The sequence below is a fragment of the Pleurodeles waltl genome, chromosome 8 (genome assembly GCF_031143425.1).
Source record: "Pleurodeles waltl isolate 20211129_DDA chromosome 8, aPleWal1.hap1.20221129, whole genome shotgun sequence".
Taxonomy (NCBI): Eukaryota; Metazoa; Chordata; class Amphibia; order Caudata; family Salamandridae; genus Pleurodeles; species Pleurodeles waltl.
In genome coordinates, this window is record NC_090447.1 from 388,639,605 (window position 1) to 388,655,975 (window position 16,371).

The following is a 16,371-nucleotide window of genomic DNA, read 5'->3' on the forward strand; positions in this document are numbered from 1 at the left end:
TATTTGAACTTGTGATGTCTGAGATGGGTTGGCTAGGTAAGAGATTTCCTCAGGCAGTGCTAGCTTTGTCGGGTATCATTCTCAGGTTGCAGTGGTGAGCTGGCAAGTCGGTCAGATCCCTGAACGAGCTGGTGAAGTGGATAAATATTAAGATTGGTAAGCTGTTCAGACCACCCAGGTTGTTGACTATATCCCACAGACACATAAAGGGCGAGTGCTTCTTTTTACAGGACGGGGTGCACCTGTCCAAAATTGGCAAAGTGATGTTCCTAGATAATTTTTTGATCTGTTTGGTACACAACCCTCAATAGAATGACGGGGGCAGATAGTAGGGTAACTATGCATGCCTGTGTTGCGGTAAGCTCATGATTGGTGGAATAATTCTGCTTACTTTTCCTTATTTAAGGATGACAGTGATGTCACAGGGCCATCCAAGGGGTGCTGGAAAGGAATCGAATAAAAAATTAAGGGGTGCAAGGGCTTGCAAGCGATCACTGGCATCTGGTCCTTATGGCCAACCACTGACATGTGTAGTGGGCGCAAAGCTAGCACAGGCTCTTGGGGGGAGGACTGAGGTGTGGAGTGGTGTCTGAAGTATGTATACTGGAAAGCAGGTGGACCCCCTGCACAAAGTGTGCCCCGGGAGGGGCTGAGGGGGTGGGGTCCTCCCATTACGAGGGACCTACCCTGGGTCACTTAGGCAGAAGGGGTGGATCTGGGACCAAGAGACACAACTGGGCTCAGTCATGATCTCATTCATAGCCACTGAATTGTGATCTGCAGGAACACGTTTAGATAGTCTTAGGTAACTGGATGCATTTGTGTCTCTTTTAAGGCTAGACATCTACACATTTAAATAAAGCTGTAAATACTAGGGTTTACTGCATATAATATTGGAATGATGAAAGTAATTTTGCAGTAAATGTTTTGTTTGTCAAAATAAAATACAGCCAGGTGTTTTTGACCCCCAATCCAAAGATGTGCTCAATATTGCTTATTCTGAAACTGGGTTGTTGGGGGAAGGTTGATTGCGTGATTGGGGAGCAAGGCCCTGGCCCTACCGGGCCATATGCACCAGGGTCCCCCATTTTCGAGGAAGCTGCACATATAGTGTGTCATGCCGGGCCAGGTGCCTGGGTGGGGGCAGAGGTGCAATGTGCCTCCAACACCTCAAAAGGAGGTGAAGCGATAGGTCCTGGTGCCAGCACAACACCAGAAGCACTTCTAGTGTTTCTGGGTCATGTAAATGTTTCAAGCATGTCAGCCCCACCCATAAAAGGGGTCACTGGGCAGCAAGTGGGCCTTTTGCTACCACTACCAGCCTTGCAGAGGATGCTGCCACCCCGCCGCACATCACACACAAGGATTTGTTGGCCCGCCCACCTCCCCATGGCAATGGAGTTCTATGCTTTTCATGTTATCTTGAGTGACTTGTCTCTCTCTTTGGTGACTTCTTTGGCTAACCAATTTGTTTCCTAGGAGGTCGGGTGCCACAGTTTTGGGAAAGCATATTTATGTTTTGTAACTGTCTTGCCAACCTGTTGTCTTTATAGCGGGAGTTCATGTCTTATTTTATTAGGTGTATAGTATGGCGGGGTGAGATCATGAACGGTTGGGTAATTTGGCTCTTACCTTTTGTTAGACCTGACAGCCTTAGGGTGGTCATCCCCCAACTTCTTGCCTACCTCCCTCTACTTTTCTGACAGTGTTTTTTCTAGTTTTAGGACTCTGCACACTTTACCACTACTAACCAGTGCCAAAGTGCATATGCTTTCTCCCTTAAACCTGATAACATTGGTCCATCCCCACTTGGCCTATTTGATTTACCTATAAGTCCCTAGTAAAGTGCACTACATGTGTCCAGGGCCTATAAATTAAATGCTACTAGTGGGCCTGCAGCGCTGCTTGCGCCACCCACTGAGGTAGACTTTCAAACCTGTCTCAGGCCTGCTAGCGCAGGGCCTGTGTGCGCAGTTTTCTGCCACAGAGACCTGGCATCTAAATTTACTTGCAAGGCCCAGAACTCGCCTTTTACTACATGTAAGTCACCCCTAAGGTGCGCCCTAGCTAGCCCTATGGGCAGGGTGCCATGTATGTAGAAAGGCAGGGCATGTGCCAGGTTGCGTGGCCTGTCCTAGCAGTGACAAACAGCCTAACTTGGTGTCTCACTGCTGTGAGTGCTGCCTTCTCATAGGATTGCATTAGAAATGCCCTGCCTTGTGTGTAAGGGGTATTGTCTGATTTATGAGGGGTAGCGTAGGCGTGTTTGGTATGGTTGTGATCGTGATAATAAATGATGCTTACTGATGTGGGTGTATTTTGTATTACTATCACAGAAATGGCACTTCTAGAAAGTGCGCATTTATCTGTGCTTATGACTCTGTTGATTTGCAGCTTGACTCCAATCCACGTCTGGGCAGAGTGACAGTTGGGGCTTTGTGCATACTTTTCAGACAGCCTGTACACAGGGAGGGTGGAGGTGTCACAGAGGTGCATCTGCATACTGATTAGTCTTCCTGGGCTGAGAGAAGGGAGAGGCGGGGAACACCTACATTTGTAAAGGCTGTGCCCTGGCCTAGCACAATAGGGTCGTTAACCCTCTATTGATGTTTGGAGCATGTGCTGAAAGGAGAGAGGGGGCACTCCCAGAACCAGTTGTAACTGACTGGAACCTCCTCTCTCTACCATTGCAAAACATTGTAAGGACTGAGTATAAGTATATGGGAATTTCCCCCACAATTTAGACATCATTTTGGACATTCTGGGAACTCCAGGAACCTTACCTGGAGCTGGATAGGACGCTGTGAAAGGACACGCCAGGACCACCTTGGACTACTGCTGCTTTGCTGACCTGTGACCTGCTGGGTCACCAGGAGGAACTGCCACTGCTTGCACCCCTTTTTTGTGCTGACCTGCTGCTGGGTTCCCCAGCCCTGCGCCCCCCTTGTTCATCAGTTGTCTCCAGAGGCAGGGTGCTGTGGCCCCTGACCGCTGAAGAACTCTCCTCAGCACAAGGAGTGCTACCTCGGCAGTGTAGCGCCTTGAGGAGTGCTCTTTTGTGCCTGGAAGCGCTCCTTCTTAGAGCACTTTTTGCCTGCTGGAAAGAAACACCGCCGCAGCCCGGACTGCAGATTTTGCCTTAGCGCATTGAAAAGCGCTTTATTTAGGTCCCCGAATCACTGGCGCAACCCGGGCTTTGGATTTTTGTTTAGCGCGAGGTCCGCGCTATTTCTAGTGCCTTCGGGGCACAAGGAGAAGCCCAGCGGAGCAAGCGTGCTCTTGTCGGTGCCCCCAGGGCACGGTCTGCTCTCGGGAGCGCCCCCGGGGCACCAGCCACCTTCGATTCACTGAGAATCACTGCGGCAGCCCAGGAACAGCTAAAGACACTCGCGGACCACGTCGGGTGTGGTCGAGTGCCTTTTCGGGCCCCAGGAGGGGTCCGATCTCTTCATAGCCGCAGGGCAGGAGTCGGGGAAGGCGAGGGAAGTGCCCCCTTCCCCGGTCGCTGCCCTAGGAGCAGGACGCTCCTTTTTCACACAATTTGGGGCATTTCTGGTTCCCCAGGAAACTCGGGAAGGGAGACCTCGACGGAGGTCCCTTCCCCCTCACCCCCATAATTGTTTGTTGGGCCGCGCCTGCACCCCACCCCGAGGACAGGGTGGGAGGAGGCCGAGGCCAGCCCCCATCCAAATTGCGGGCCCCCAGAGGGGGTGTGCAGGGGTTATCTTGGACGTGTAACTCCCTTGCCCTGACTAGAGTGGGTAAGTTCTGCCTGGCTGAGGTGCATACCCTAGCCAACCAGAAACCCCATTTCTAATATTGGTGGCAGCGGTGGGATAGGACTTGCGCTTGCACAATACCATTGTGACTCATTATTTCACTACAAGGATTGCGTTTAGACCATCACGTGTTTGGCTTCTCTTAAGTTTCTCTTTTTGGTCATTTTTCCTGTTTTCAGTTCTCACGCTTGGGTATTGTGGTTGTCACATTTGAGTTATTTGTACCTTTTCAAGATGGGGCTTATCTTTGATTTAGAGGACCTGCCGTTTTACATGCATGAGGAATTAGAGGGGTTCTGTAGAGAGAGAGGGCTGCCTGTAGAAGGGGACCTCAGGAGATCTCTGAATTTCTTTGAAAGCTTTGTGACATATACCCCGGGAAGGAGTGTGCTTAGGGGGTACCCAGAGGATCCTGAGTGTAGCGAGGGTTCCCAATGGGAGGGATCCCAGACCTCATCCCTAGAGAGTGGTAGAGAGACTGATCAGGAGAGTGAGAATGACTGGGTGGGGACGCCAGTTGACAGGGAAGGCCCCAGTGATAGGGAGTCCCTTGCTGGGTCCAGTGTAAGAAGCAGGGCTACCTCTCATTCCTTAAAGCCTGATGAGCTAAGAGATAGGTGGGAAGAGAGGGCCCTGAAGTTGCAGTTAGCGCGCCTAGCTGTTGAGGAGAGAAGGGCTGAGGTAGAGAAGGCTTTAGTACAGGAGAGGATGGCAGAGGCAGAGAGGACCTTTGCCAGAGAAAGATGCGTTCTAGAGCGCAGTCTGAAGGTTCTGGACTCACCAGCACTGCAGGTGGAGTCCAGTGGTGGCAGCAATGTAGAGTGCTGTAGCAAAGATGTTCCTCACATACCCATAGATCTGGTACCTAGGTTCCAAGAGGGGGGTGACATACGTCAGTGGTTAAAGGAATATGAGAGGGCTCTGGTAGAGCGCAGGATCCCTGAGAAGGATTGGGGAATTGGCCTAGGGAGCTTTATTCCTGAGGAGGGGAGGGATGCCCTACTGACTCTAGAAGAGAGTGACAGGGAGGGGTACTCCACTGTGAAGAATGCACTGATTGTGAAGTATGTTTTTTCCCCTGAGGAATACAGAAAGAGGTTTAGGGTGGTAAGAAACTGTCCCACCAGTCTTGGGAGGAGTTTGTGGAGGATTGCTGCATTGCACTGGATGGATGGTTGAAGGGTAGCACAGTAAACAATTTTGAAGGGCTGTTTAATCTGATTGTCAGAGAGCACGTGCTTTGTTGTTGTTTTTCAGAGTTACACCAACACTTGTCAGCGTGTGAGCTCTCTGACCCCAGAGAGCTTGCAAAGGAGGCGGACATCTGTTTGCGTACCAGAGGGTCTGGTGTGGCATTAGGGGGTGGTCTAGGTGTTTCCCAACCAGGGGTGGTGGGAAAGGCTTGTGTCCCAGGTAGGTCCCAGTGCAATGAGAGGGGTTCGGGATCCCATGTCTTGTCTCAGAGGAGAGGGAGCAGGGGTGGGCTGTGTCCCAGGATGTCCAAGACTCGGTCTCATATCTTGGTTGGTTCCATGAGTGGACACCAGGATGGGAGTCTAGCCTGCACCGTAGGGCCAGCTGCTCAGAGGGATCCCACATTGCCAGTAGAACTTGGGCGGGGGGCTGGTGATAGCATTCCGCTGGTTCTGTTGTCTTACACATATACTTCACACAGTGCCTTCCACGTTAAGCCTGTCTGCTAAGTGCCAAGCTACCAGAGGGTGGGCACAAGACTTACCATGACTAGGATTGTGGTCCCTACTTAGAGAAGGGTGTATACCTCTGCCAACAAGAAACCCCCTTTCTAAGACCTTTCCTTATTCAAGCATGACAGTGATGTTACGGGACCCTCTAAAGGTTGCTTTCAGGGAATTGAATTATACATCCACGGGCACGGGGATTGCAAGTGATCACTAGCATGTGGTCCTTATGGCCAACCACCGATGCATGCACAGTGTGCACGAAGCTAGCACAGGCCTTGGGTAGAGACTGAGGGGTGGAGGAGGTCCCTGCAGTAGGTATAGTAGTAGGCAGGTGGGCTCCTGCACAAAGTGTGACATAGGTGGGGCTGCAGGGGGTGGGGCCCTCCCATAAGGAGGGACCTACCCCTGGTCACTTAGACAGAAGAAGTGAATCCAGTACAAGAAGACACCATTGGGACCAGTTATGATCTCATTTGCAGCCACTGAATTGTGATATGCAGGAACATGCTTAGATAGTGTTAGGTAACCAGATGTATTAGCATCTCTGTTAAGGGCAGGTATCTACACATGTAAATAAAGCTATAAATACTAGGGGTTACTGTGTATATTGTAATGATGAGAGTGCTTTTATTGTAAATGTTTTGTTTGTCGAAATAAAATATGGCTGGGGATTTAAGACCCCTAACCCAAAGACTTTGGGGGTCATTCCAACCCTGGCGGACGGTGTTAAAGCGGCAGCTAATCCGCCAACAGGCTGGCGGTTCAAAAAATGGAATTCTGACCCTGGCGGAAACCGCCAACAGAGACCGCCACTTTAACACTCCGACCGCCACGGCGGGACAAACAAACAGTGCGGCGGTCACCGCCAACAGACAGGCGGGAGCCAATGTACCGCCCACCCTATCACAACCCACTAATCCGCCACCTTTTCCGGGGCGGTAGCCCCGCCGATAAAAACACGGCGGAAACAGACATTTCAAACGGAAAACGCTCACCTCCATACACTCAACGAGAAATCTGGACAGCATGGAACCCGAACTACACATCCTCCCAGCTATTGTCTTCCTGCTCCTCTACCAGGATTACGAACGCCGGCGCAGAAGACAACGGTGAGTACTGCACCTACGACACAGGGGAGGGGGGAGGAGAAAATATTACGGGCACACATACACTACACACCCACCACCACCCTCACCCACTACAACACACACATCAATGCATAGCAATACATCACTGTTACAACCCCCAAACCCCCCGGAAGAATGCAAAGACAAAATGAAATGATCATAAACAGTTGAATATATTGTATTATCGGTATATAAAAATATCACACATTTAAAACTAATATATACATAAATATTAAAAGTCCGATAATTTTAGCAGTCATTGTCCGTGGACCACTGGGCCCAAATCACATGGGCAAGGCCCACACAGGATACCTGACACCAACGGAGAGAACACTGCAGGGGCATCAGATAGAAAAACTACAGGCACCTCAGGGGGAAGGGAAGGGGGGGCACCTCAGCCACATGAGTACACAACGCCAGATCCAAGAGGGGCCTCCATGGCCACTGTCCCATCCTGGGGAGTGCAAAGCCACAGTCTCTCAAGTCCATACAGTGGGTGGTTTGCCCACTGTACCATCCTGGGGAGTGCAAAGCCACAGTCTCTCAAGTCCATACAGTGGGTGGCTTGCCTACTGTACCATCCTGGGGAGTGCAAAGCCACAGTCTCTCAAGTCTCTACAGTGGGTGATTTGCCCACTGTTACATCCTGGGGAGTGTAAAGCCACAGTCTCTCAAGTGGATGACAGTGTCCACTGGTTCTGGAGGGGGACTGGTGCCCAGAGTGCTTCGTGCAGCCCTGCCCGACACAGATGCGGCACTGCCCTTTCCGCCAATGGGCCAGCGGTGCTTGAGATGAAGGGCCCAGTGCAGCGGTGCTTGAGAAAAAGGGCCCAGTGCAGCGGTGCTTGAGATGAAGGGCCCAGTGCAGCGGTGCTTGAGACGGCGGTGCCCAGCGGAGCGGTGCTTGAGATGAAGGGCCCAGCGGAGCGGTGCTTGAGATGAAGGGCCCAGCGGAGCGGTGCTTGAGATGAAGGGCCCAGTGCAGCGGTGCTAGAGATGAAGGGCCCAGGGCAGTGGTGCTTGAGACGGCGGTGCACAGCGGAGCGGTGCTTGAGATGAAGGGCCTAGCCGAGCGGTGCTTGAGATGAAGGGCCCAGCGGAGCGGTGCTTGAGATGAAGGGCCCAGGGCAGCGGTGCTTGAGACGGCGGTGCCCAGCGGAGCGGTGCTTGAGATGAAGGACCCAGCGGAGCGGTGCTTGAGATGAAGGGCCCAGCGGAGCGGTGCTTGAGATGAAGGGCCCAGTGCAGGGGTGCTTGAGACGACGGTGCCCAGCGGAGCGGTGCTTGAGATGAAGGGCCCAGGGCAGCGGTGCTTGAGACGGCGGTGCCCAGCGGAGCGGTGCTTGAGATGAAGGGCCCAGCGGAGCGGTGCTTGAGATGAAGGGCCCAGCGGAGCGGTGCTTGAGATGAAGGGCCCAGTCCAGCGGTGCTTGAGATGAAGGGCCCAGGGCAGCGGTGCTTGAGACGGTGGTGCACAGCGGAGCGGTGCTTGAGATTAAGGGCCCAGACGAGCGGTGCTTGAGATGAAGGGCCCAGCGGAGCGGTGCTTGAGATGAAGGGCCCAGGGCAGCGGTGCTTGAGACGGCGGTGCCCAGCGGAGCGGTGCTTGAGATGAAGGGCCCAGCGGAGCAGTGCTTGAGATGAAGGGCCCAGCGGAGCGGTGCTTGAGATGAAGGGCCCAGTGCAGCGGTGCTTGAGACGGCGGTGCCCAGCGGAGCGGTGCTTGAGATGAAGGGCCCAGTGCAGCGGTGCTTGAGACGGCGGTGCCCAGCGGAGCGGTGCATGAGATAAAGGGCCCAGGGCAGCGGTGCTTGAGACGCTGGTGCCCAGCGGAGCGGTGCTTGAGATGAAGGGCCCAGCAGAGCGGTGCTTGAGATGAAGGGCCCAGCGGAGCGGTGCTTGAGATGAAGGGCCCAGCGGAGCGGTGCTTGAGATGAAGGGCCCAGTGCAGCGGTGCTTGAGATGAAGGGCCCAGGGCAGCGGTGCTTGAGACGGCGGTGCCCAGAGGAGCGGTGCTTGAGATGAAGGGCCCAGCGGAGCGGTGCTTGAGATGAAGGGCCCAGCGGAGCGGTGCTTGAGATGAAGGGCCCAGTGCAGCGGTGCTTGAGATGAAGGGCCCAGGGCAGCAGTGCTTGAGACGGCGGTGCCCAGCGGAGCGGTGCTTGAGATGAAGGGCCAAGGGGAGCGGTGCTTGAGATGAAGGGCCCAGCGGAGCGGTGCTTGAGATGAAGGGCCCAGTGCAGCGGTGCTTGAGATGAAGGGCCCAGCGGAGCGGTGCTTGAGATGAAGGACCCAGCGGAGCGGTGCTTGAGATGAAGGGCCCAGCGGAGCGGTGCTTGAGATGAAGGGCCCTGTTCAGCGGTGCATGCCTTGGCGGTCCTTGCCCTGTTCAGCGGTCCTTGCCCTGTTCAGCGGTCCTTGCCCTGTTCAGCGGTGCTTGCCTTGGCGGTCCTTGCCCTGTTCAGCCGTCCTTGCCCTGTTCAGCGGTGCTTGCCTTGGCGGTCCTTGCCCTGTTCAGCGGTCCTTACCCTGTTCAGCGGTGCTTGCCTTGGCGGTCCATGCCCTGTTCAGCGGTCCTTGCCCTGTTCAGTGGTGCTTGTCTTGGCGGTCCTTGCCCTGTTCAGCGGTCCTTGCCCTGTTCAGCGGTGCTTGCCTTGGCGGTCCATGCCCTGTTCAGCGGTCCTTGCCCTGTTCAGTGGTGCTTGTCTTGGCGGTCCTTGCCCTGTTCAGCGGTCCTTGCCCTGTTCAGCGGTGCTTGAGTTGGCGCTCCTTCATTGCCCAGCTGGGCTGTGGCTGGCGCTCCTTCATTGCCCAGCTGGGCTGTGGCTGGCGGGGCCCTCTTGGGCAGCTGGGCTGTGGCTGGTGGGGCTCTCCTGGGCAGCTGGGCTGTGGCTGGCGGGGCCCTCCTGGGCAGCTGGGCTGTGGCTGGCGGGGCCCTCCTGCACACCTGGTATGGGGCTGGTGGGGCCCTCCTGGGCAGCTGTCCTGCTGCCGGACTTGTCAGGCGTGCTGCCCTTCCCACCCTTCCCTGGTCGTCTGTGGCCCTTTCCCACCTTTGGCGGTGTGCCAGGTGGCACCCCACATACAGCCGGAGCCAGGGTAGGGATTTTGGTCCCTGGTGTCCTTGGCCTCTCGCGCCGGGCACTGGTGATCTTTGGGTGTTTTTCCGGGGGTGGGCTGGTCGTGCCTTGGCTCCTACCAGAATTAGTTGCCCTTGAGGGTGGGGGACTCCACAGTCCTTGGACAACAGTCTTGATAGGTCCTGGTTTGGTGGTGGCTCAGGTGCTGATTGCAGTCTTATTCGATGGACGGGGTGGGGGAGTTGTTGGAAAGAGGTCAAGTTTGGAAAGGAAAATCAATTTGGAAAGAGAGGGACGGCTAGGTGTAGTGGGTATGGGAGTGGAGGAAGAGGATGTGGTTGTAGGAGTGTGAAGTCTGGTGTCTTTGGGTGCAGGTGCTTGGGCTGGAGGCTGTCGTGAGTTGGATGGCTGTTGGGTGGGTGGCTGCCTGCGTTTGTGTGGTTTGGAAGAGGGGGTGACAGACACACTGGGAGAGGACACAGGGGACGTGTAAATGGTAGTGGGGGTGGTGACTGCACGTGTGCGGAGTGTTCTGGTGGGTGTGCTGGTGATGGACATAGTGGCTGAAGATGTTGTGCATGCAAGTGTGAGTGGAGACGTCACAGGGAGGGAGGAGGGAGACGAGGAGGAGGGGGACACAATGGAGGCAGTGGGTGTTGGTGTGTCTGCATGTGGATGTTGCTTGTGTGAATGCTTGTGTGAAGTGTGGTGCTTATGTCTGGATGAGCTTCCCTTGGGTGTTGAGGTGTGTGCAGGCTGGTCTGTAGGTGTGTTTGGGATAGGCAGAGGTACAGGGGATTGGGTCTGGGTGGAGGAAGTTGGAGGGGGGAGGCTAGAGACAGGGACAATGGCTGCCGTCAGTGCTGAGGCCAGAGCGTTGAACGATCGCTGATGGGCAGCCTGACCCGAATGAATGCCCTCCAGGTATGCATTACTCCGGTGCACCTCCCTTTCTACACCCTGGATGGCATTCAAAAGGCTAGATTGCCCAACAATGATGGTCCTGAGGAGGTCAATGACCTCCTCACTGAGGGCAGCAGGGGTGACAGGGGCAGGGCCTGAGGTGCCTGGGGCGAAGGAGATGCCCACCTTCCTGGGTGAGCGGACACGGGGCAAACGCTGAGGGGCTGCTGGGAGGGCGTGCTGGTGCGCTGGGTGGCGGCTGTACCTGTTGTTGCGGGGGCACGGATGTTGCCGCCACCACAAGGGAGCTCCCTTCAGAGGACGAGTCGCTGCCACTGACATCAGCACGAGTCCCCGCTGTGGAGCTCCCCTCGCCCTCCGTCCCACTGGTGTACTCAGAGTCCGTTGCATGGCCCTCCAGGGCCATGTGGGATGCAGCTCCCTCGTGCTCCGATGCCACTTCTCCTCCGCCTGATGATGCTAATGCACACATGAACAGGAAGACTACAAAAAAGGGGAGGGGGAGAAAGAAAGACATGTTGAGTGCATGGATTACCGCTACCGTTGGCGGGGAGGACAGACACAGAAGCCCCCTGCACTACGCTGCGCACTTGGGGTCCACTACTCAATCAGTGGGACATGGCCTACAAGCCTATGGACGAAAACTGCACACATAGATGACACAGGGCCATGAATAGCTGTACTTGACACCCTACAGAGGTTGGGGGCGGGGGCACAGGGCCATGCCTTACGGAGGGGCCTAGCCTACAGAAATCGCCCTGGCCTAGAGATACCCTCAGCCCACCTCCCCCACCCAGACACCTCCACTGCGCGCAAAGTCAGCAGAATGTATTTGTACTCACCCCCTTGTGTCTGCTGTGATGTCCTCACGCACCCATCCAAATCGGGGTAGGCCACCGCCAGGATCTGGGACATCAGGGGGGTCAATTGACGACTGGCACCCCTCCTACGTTGGGAGGCCATCCCCAGCAGAGCCTCCGCCGTCTTCCTGCTCCCGCGTCGGATGTCCTCCCACCTCTTTCGGCAGTGGGTGCCCCATCTGTTGTGGACCCCCAGGGTCCGGACGTCCTTGGCGATGGCACGCAAATAGCGATTTTCTGGTGGGCGCTGACCTATGTGACATGTACAGGGGGAGAAAAAAAATCATCACCTTCTGCATGCTTGATGTGAGTGGCCCCCCATCCCCACCCTTGCCATGTGGCCAATGCTCTCATCTGTCGTCTGATGCATGCCTCAATCGCTCCCCTCCCCACCATCTTTCATCCACCAGACTCAACCCAGGCATTGCCCACAAAGCATGGTCCCACTGTACTTACCTGTTGGTCTGGAGGACCGTAGAGTAGCGCATACTGGGGGAGGACCCCATCCACGAGTTTCTCCAATTCTTCAGAAGTGAAGGCAGGGGCCCTTTCGCCAGTCGCAGCAGCCATTGTCTCTTCCAGACCGAGGTCACAGCAGCACTTGCAGTATAGGTCCTCTCCTGTGGAAGATCAGGTATCGAGTGAATAAGTAGATAGAAAATGGCGGTCACCGCAACCGCCGGCGCACATCGTCATTGGCTCGTGAAACCCATAGGATTCTATGTTAACCAATGCGGCTTTGCGCCGCGGTCTTCGACCGCCTACAGCCACGGCGTGCCACACCAGCGCATTGACCTCACATCCCATTGTCACACTTCACAGGTCAGGCAGCCGCTATTTCAAGGGCCCACGTGGCTTAATTTCTACTGCGTCACACATACCTAGGCCTTTCCTCAACACTCATACAAACCATTCAATGCATAGTGAATCGTGTTGTGTGCAAGCTGTGGGAACGTACCTGTGGGGTGATTGACTCTGTGCTCGCTGTTGTCCTTCCTAGGCACCGTCCGCTGGGCAATGCGAGGAGATGGAGGAATCTTCCCGTGTACAGACCGCTGGTGGACCTGTCGACAATGGAGGAAAGACATGTCATACTGACATACAGGCTTGACCGAGCCACTATACAGGAACTGTGTGCCCAGCTGGAGGCAGACCTGATGTCACCCATCCGCCAACCCACAAAGATCCCCCCTCTAGTGCAGGTGCTGTCAGTACTCCATTTCTTAGCAAGTGGGTCATTTCAAACAACAGTGGCCATATCATCAGGGATGTCTCAACCTATGTTTTCCAAGGTGTTGTCCAGAGTGTTGTCTGCCCTGCTGAAACACATGAGGAGCTACATCATTTTCCCTGAGGTGGGGGATTTGCCTACAGTGAAGGGTGATTTCTATGCCCTTGGACATATCCCCAACATCATAGGTGCCATTGATGGGACACATGTGGCTTTGGTACCCCCCAGCAGGAGTGAACAGGTGTACAGGAACAGGAAAAGTTATCATTCTATGAATGTACAGATGGTCTGTTTGGCAGACCAGTACATCTCCCATGTTAATGCCAAGTTCCCTGGCTCAGTGCATGACGCCTACATCCTGCGGAATAGCAGCATCCTGTATGTGATGGGTCAACTCCAGAGGCACCGGGTGTGGCTATTAGGGGACTCTGGTTACCCCAACCTGTCCTGGCTACTGACCCCAGTGAGGAATCCCAGGACCAGGGCAGAGGAACGCTAAAATGAGGCCCGTGGGCGGACTAGGAGGGTGATCGAACGCAGCTTTGGCCTCCTGAAGGCCAGGTTCAGGTGCCTCCATATGACAGGTGGATCCCTAATGTACTCACCAAAGAAAGTGTGCCAGATCATCGTGGCCTGCTGTATGCTTCACAACCTGGCTTTGCGCCGCCAGGTGCCTTTTCTGCAGGAGGATGGTCCAGATGGTGGTGTTGTAGCAGCTGTGGAGCCTGTGGAGAGTGAAGAAGAGGAAGCCGGAGAGGACGACATAGACAACAGGAACACAGTAATAGAGCAATATTTTCAGTGACACACAGGTAAGAGTACACACCGGCATATTACATTTACTTAAAGACTCCTACCTCTCTACTGTCTGACTTTTTCCCCCAGTGTATGGTAACTGTGTTGTGACTTTCCCTTCCCTTTTCAGCGCTGTGGGCCCCACTGGTGACATCTGCTTTGTTTCCCCATGGACTACAGCTGTGTGACAGCGGTTTGTTGGCATCACAATGTGAATAACAATTTTGGCACTGTCATGTCTAATACATTTGTTAAAATCACAGACAGACTCCAGATTGTTTATGTGCAATAAGTGTGTTTATTCAAGTGCTCTAATTTGGATGGGTGGTTGCAAATCGGTGAGGGGTGATGGTGGAGGATTGTCCATGGCAGAGTCCAGACTATCAGGTTCACAGGTGCATTGTCCAAATGCCTGTGGGAACTGGAGCAGGGGCAGTTTAAGGTTGGACAGGGTGACAATGTGGGACAGTGGGATGACAATCAGGGCGGTATCCTTTGCTGGCGTGGGTCTTGACATCTTACTCTGTCTTCTTCCTGGATCTCAGGGCCCGCTTGCGGGGTGGTTCTCCTTCTGCAGGGGGTGGGGTTCTGGTGGCCTGTTGGTCTTCTGTCGGGGCCTCCTGTCCACTAGCACCGGCGGAGGTGGTAGCCAGTTCTTGGTCCATGCTAGTGTCAGGGGCCCTTTGAGGTGCCACAGTCGTCCGCAATGTGGAGATTAACTCATTCAGGGCAACTACGATAGTACCCATGGCGGTACTGATGTTTCTCAGTTCCTCCCTGAACCCCATATACTGTTGTTCCTGCAGAAGCTGGATTTCCTGAAACCTGCCCAGGACCGTCGCCATCGTCTCCTGGGAGCGGTGGTATGCTCCCATGATGGAGGAGAGGGTCTCGTGGAGAGTGGGTTCCCTTGGCCTGTCCCCCCCCTGTCGCACAGCTGCCCTCCAAGTTCCCCTGTTTCATTGGGCCTCTGTCCCCTGGACCGTGTGCCCACTACCACTGACCCCAGGTCCCTGTTGTTGTTGGGGTGGTGGGTTAGCCTGGGTTCCCTGTAGTGGTGGACACACCGCTGATTGATGTGTCCTGGGGACAGAGGTATGGGCCAGCTGGGTGGGTGCTGTGCTGGTGTTCCTAGAGGGGGGGAAGGTCTGCTGTGGCCTGTGCCTGTCTGAGGGGAACCGACTGTCCCGAGGTCCCCCATGGACCGGGCTGGTCATCTAGATCCAGGGAGACAGAGCTGCTGTCATCACTGTGGGCCTCTTCTGGGGGTGGAGGGGACATTTGTAGACCCTCCTGCGCGGTGACCTGGCGTTCGGGTCCTGCAAGGGTATAAAAGTATGGTTATTGCTTCTGTGTGTGCCAATGGCGTTCAATGGGTGGGTGCCCGTGTACCCCAGTGCTGGCATTCCTTTGTGGGGGCTGTTGTGACGGTATTTTGTGGGGGGGGGGGTGATGGGTATGTGCATTGGGCATGCCTTGGTGATGGGTGTCCATGCTTTGGGGCCGCATGCAGGGCTAAGTTTTGGGACGGGTGGGTTGTGATGGTGAGACATTTGCAAGGGTTAGTTGTGATGGGGGTAAGGGTGAGGGTGGGGTATGAGTTGGCATGCAGGTGGGGTGGGGGGGATGAAGTAGTGAAGATGAGACTTACCAGAGTCCATTCCTCCACCGACTCCTGCAAGGCCCTCAGGATGCAGGATGTTCAAGACTTGCTCCTCCCATGTTGTAAAATCTGGGGGAGGAGGTGGGGGACCGCCGCCAGTCCGCTGTACCGCGATGTTGTGCCTTGATACCGTGGAACGCACCTTCCCCTGTAGGTCGTTCCACCGCTTCCTGATGTCGTCCCTATTTCTTGGGTGCTGTCCCACAGCGTTGACCCTGTCGACTATTCTGCTCCGTAGCTCCATCTTCCTGGCAATGGTGGTGTGCTGCACCTGTGTCCCGAACAGCTGGGGCTCTACTCGTACGATTTCCTCCACCATGACCCTGAGTTCAGCATCTGAGAACCTGGGGTGTCTTTGAGGTGCCATGGGGTGGTGTGGATGATGTGTGGGGTGGAGTGTGTAGCGATAGGTGGGGTGCTATTTAGTGGTGTGTTGTGTGAGGTACGTGGAAGTTCTGTGGGTATTGGTATTGTGTGCCTGTGGATGCTTGGTAGTTGACTTTGGTGTCTCTCCCTCGCCTTCTCTCAGAATCTCTGGTCGTAGGGGTTTGTGGGTGATGTGGGTGATGTGGGTGTGTGTTTTATATTGTATTGGGTGTGTGGGAGTGGTGTGTGTATGTGTATCAGGTGTGTGTATTTCGAATAGTCCAATGTGGTTGTGTTATGTACGAGTATGTGTATTTCGACCGCGGCGGTGTGTACCGCCAATAGAATACCGCGGTTGAAAGACCGCCGCGTGGATTAGTGGGTTGTAATGGCATGGGCGTATTTCTGTTGGCGTGACGGTGGATGTTTGGTCATCGCCAGTTTATCGCTGACCTTTGGTGTGGCGGACTTTTGTGGATGTCGGTATTTTGGCGGTTTGCCTGTTGTGGGTCAGAATGACCGTGGCGGTTTATTGCGACCGCGGCGGTGTTATGGCAGTCTTCTGTCTGGCGGTAAGCGCCTTTTACCGCCGAGGTTGGAATGACCGCCTTTGTGTATTATTCCATATTATGAAACAGGGATGCTGGGAGAGGGTTGATTGTGGGATTGAATAGGGAGGCCTTGGCGATACTGGGCCATATACCACCTGCATCAGCGTCAGCCCAGTTTTCAGCAATAATCATTAAACGTGGTTCAAAGAATTTTGTTAAAGAAAAATGATACCAGAAACTAAGCACAATATTTACCAAAACACATGCATAAACTGAAACAAAAAATCTAAGA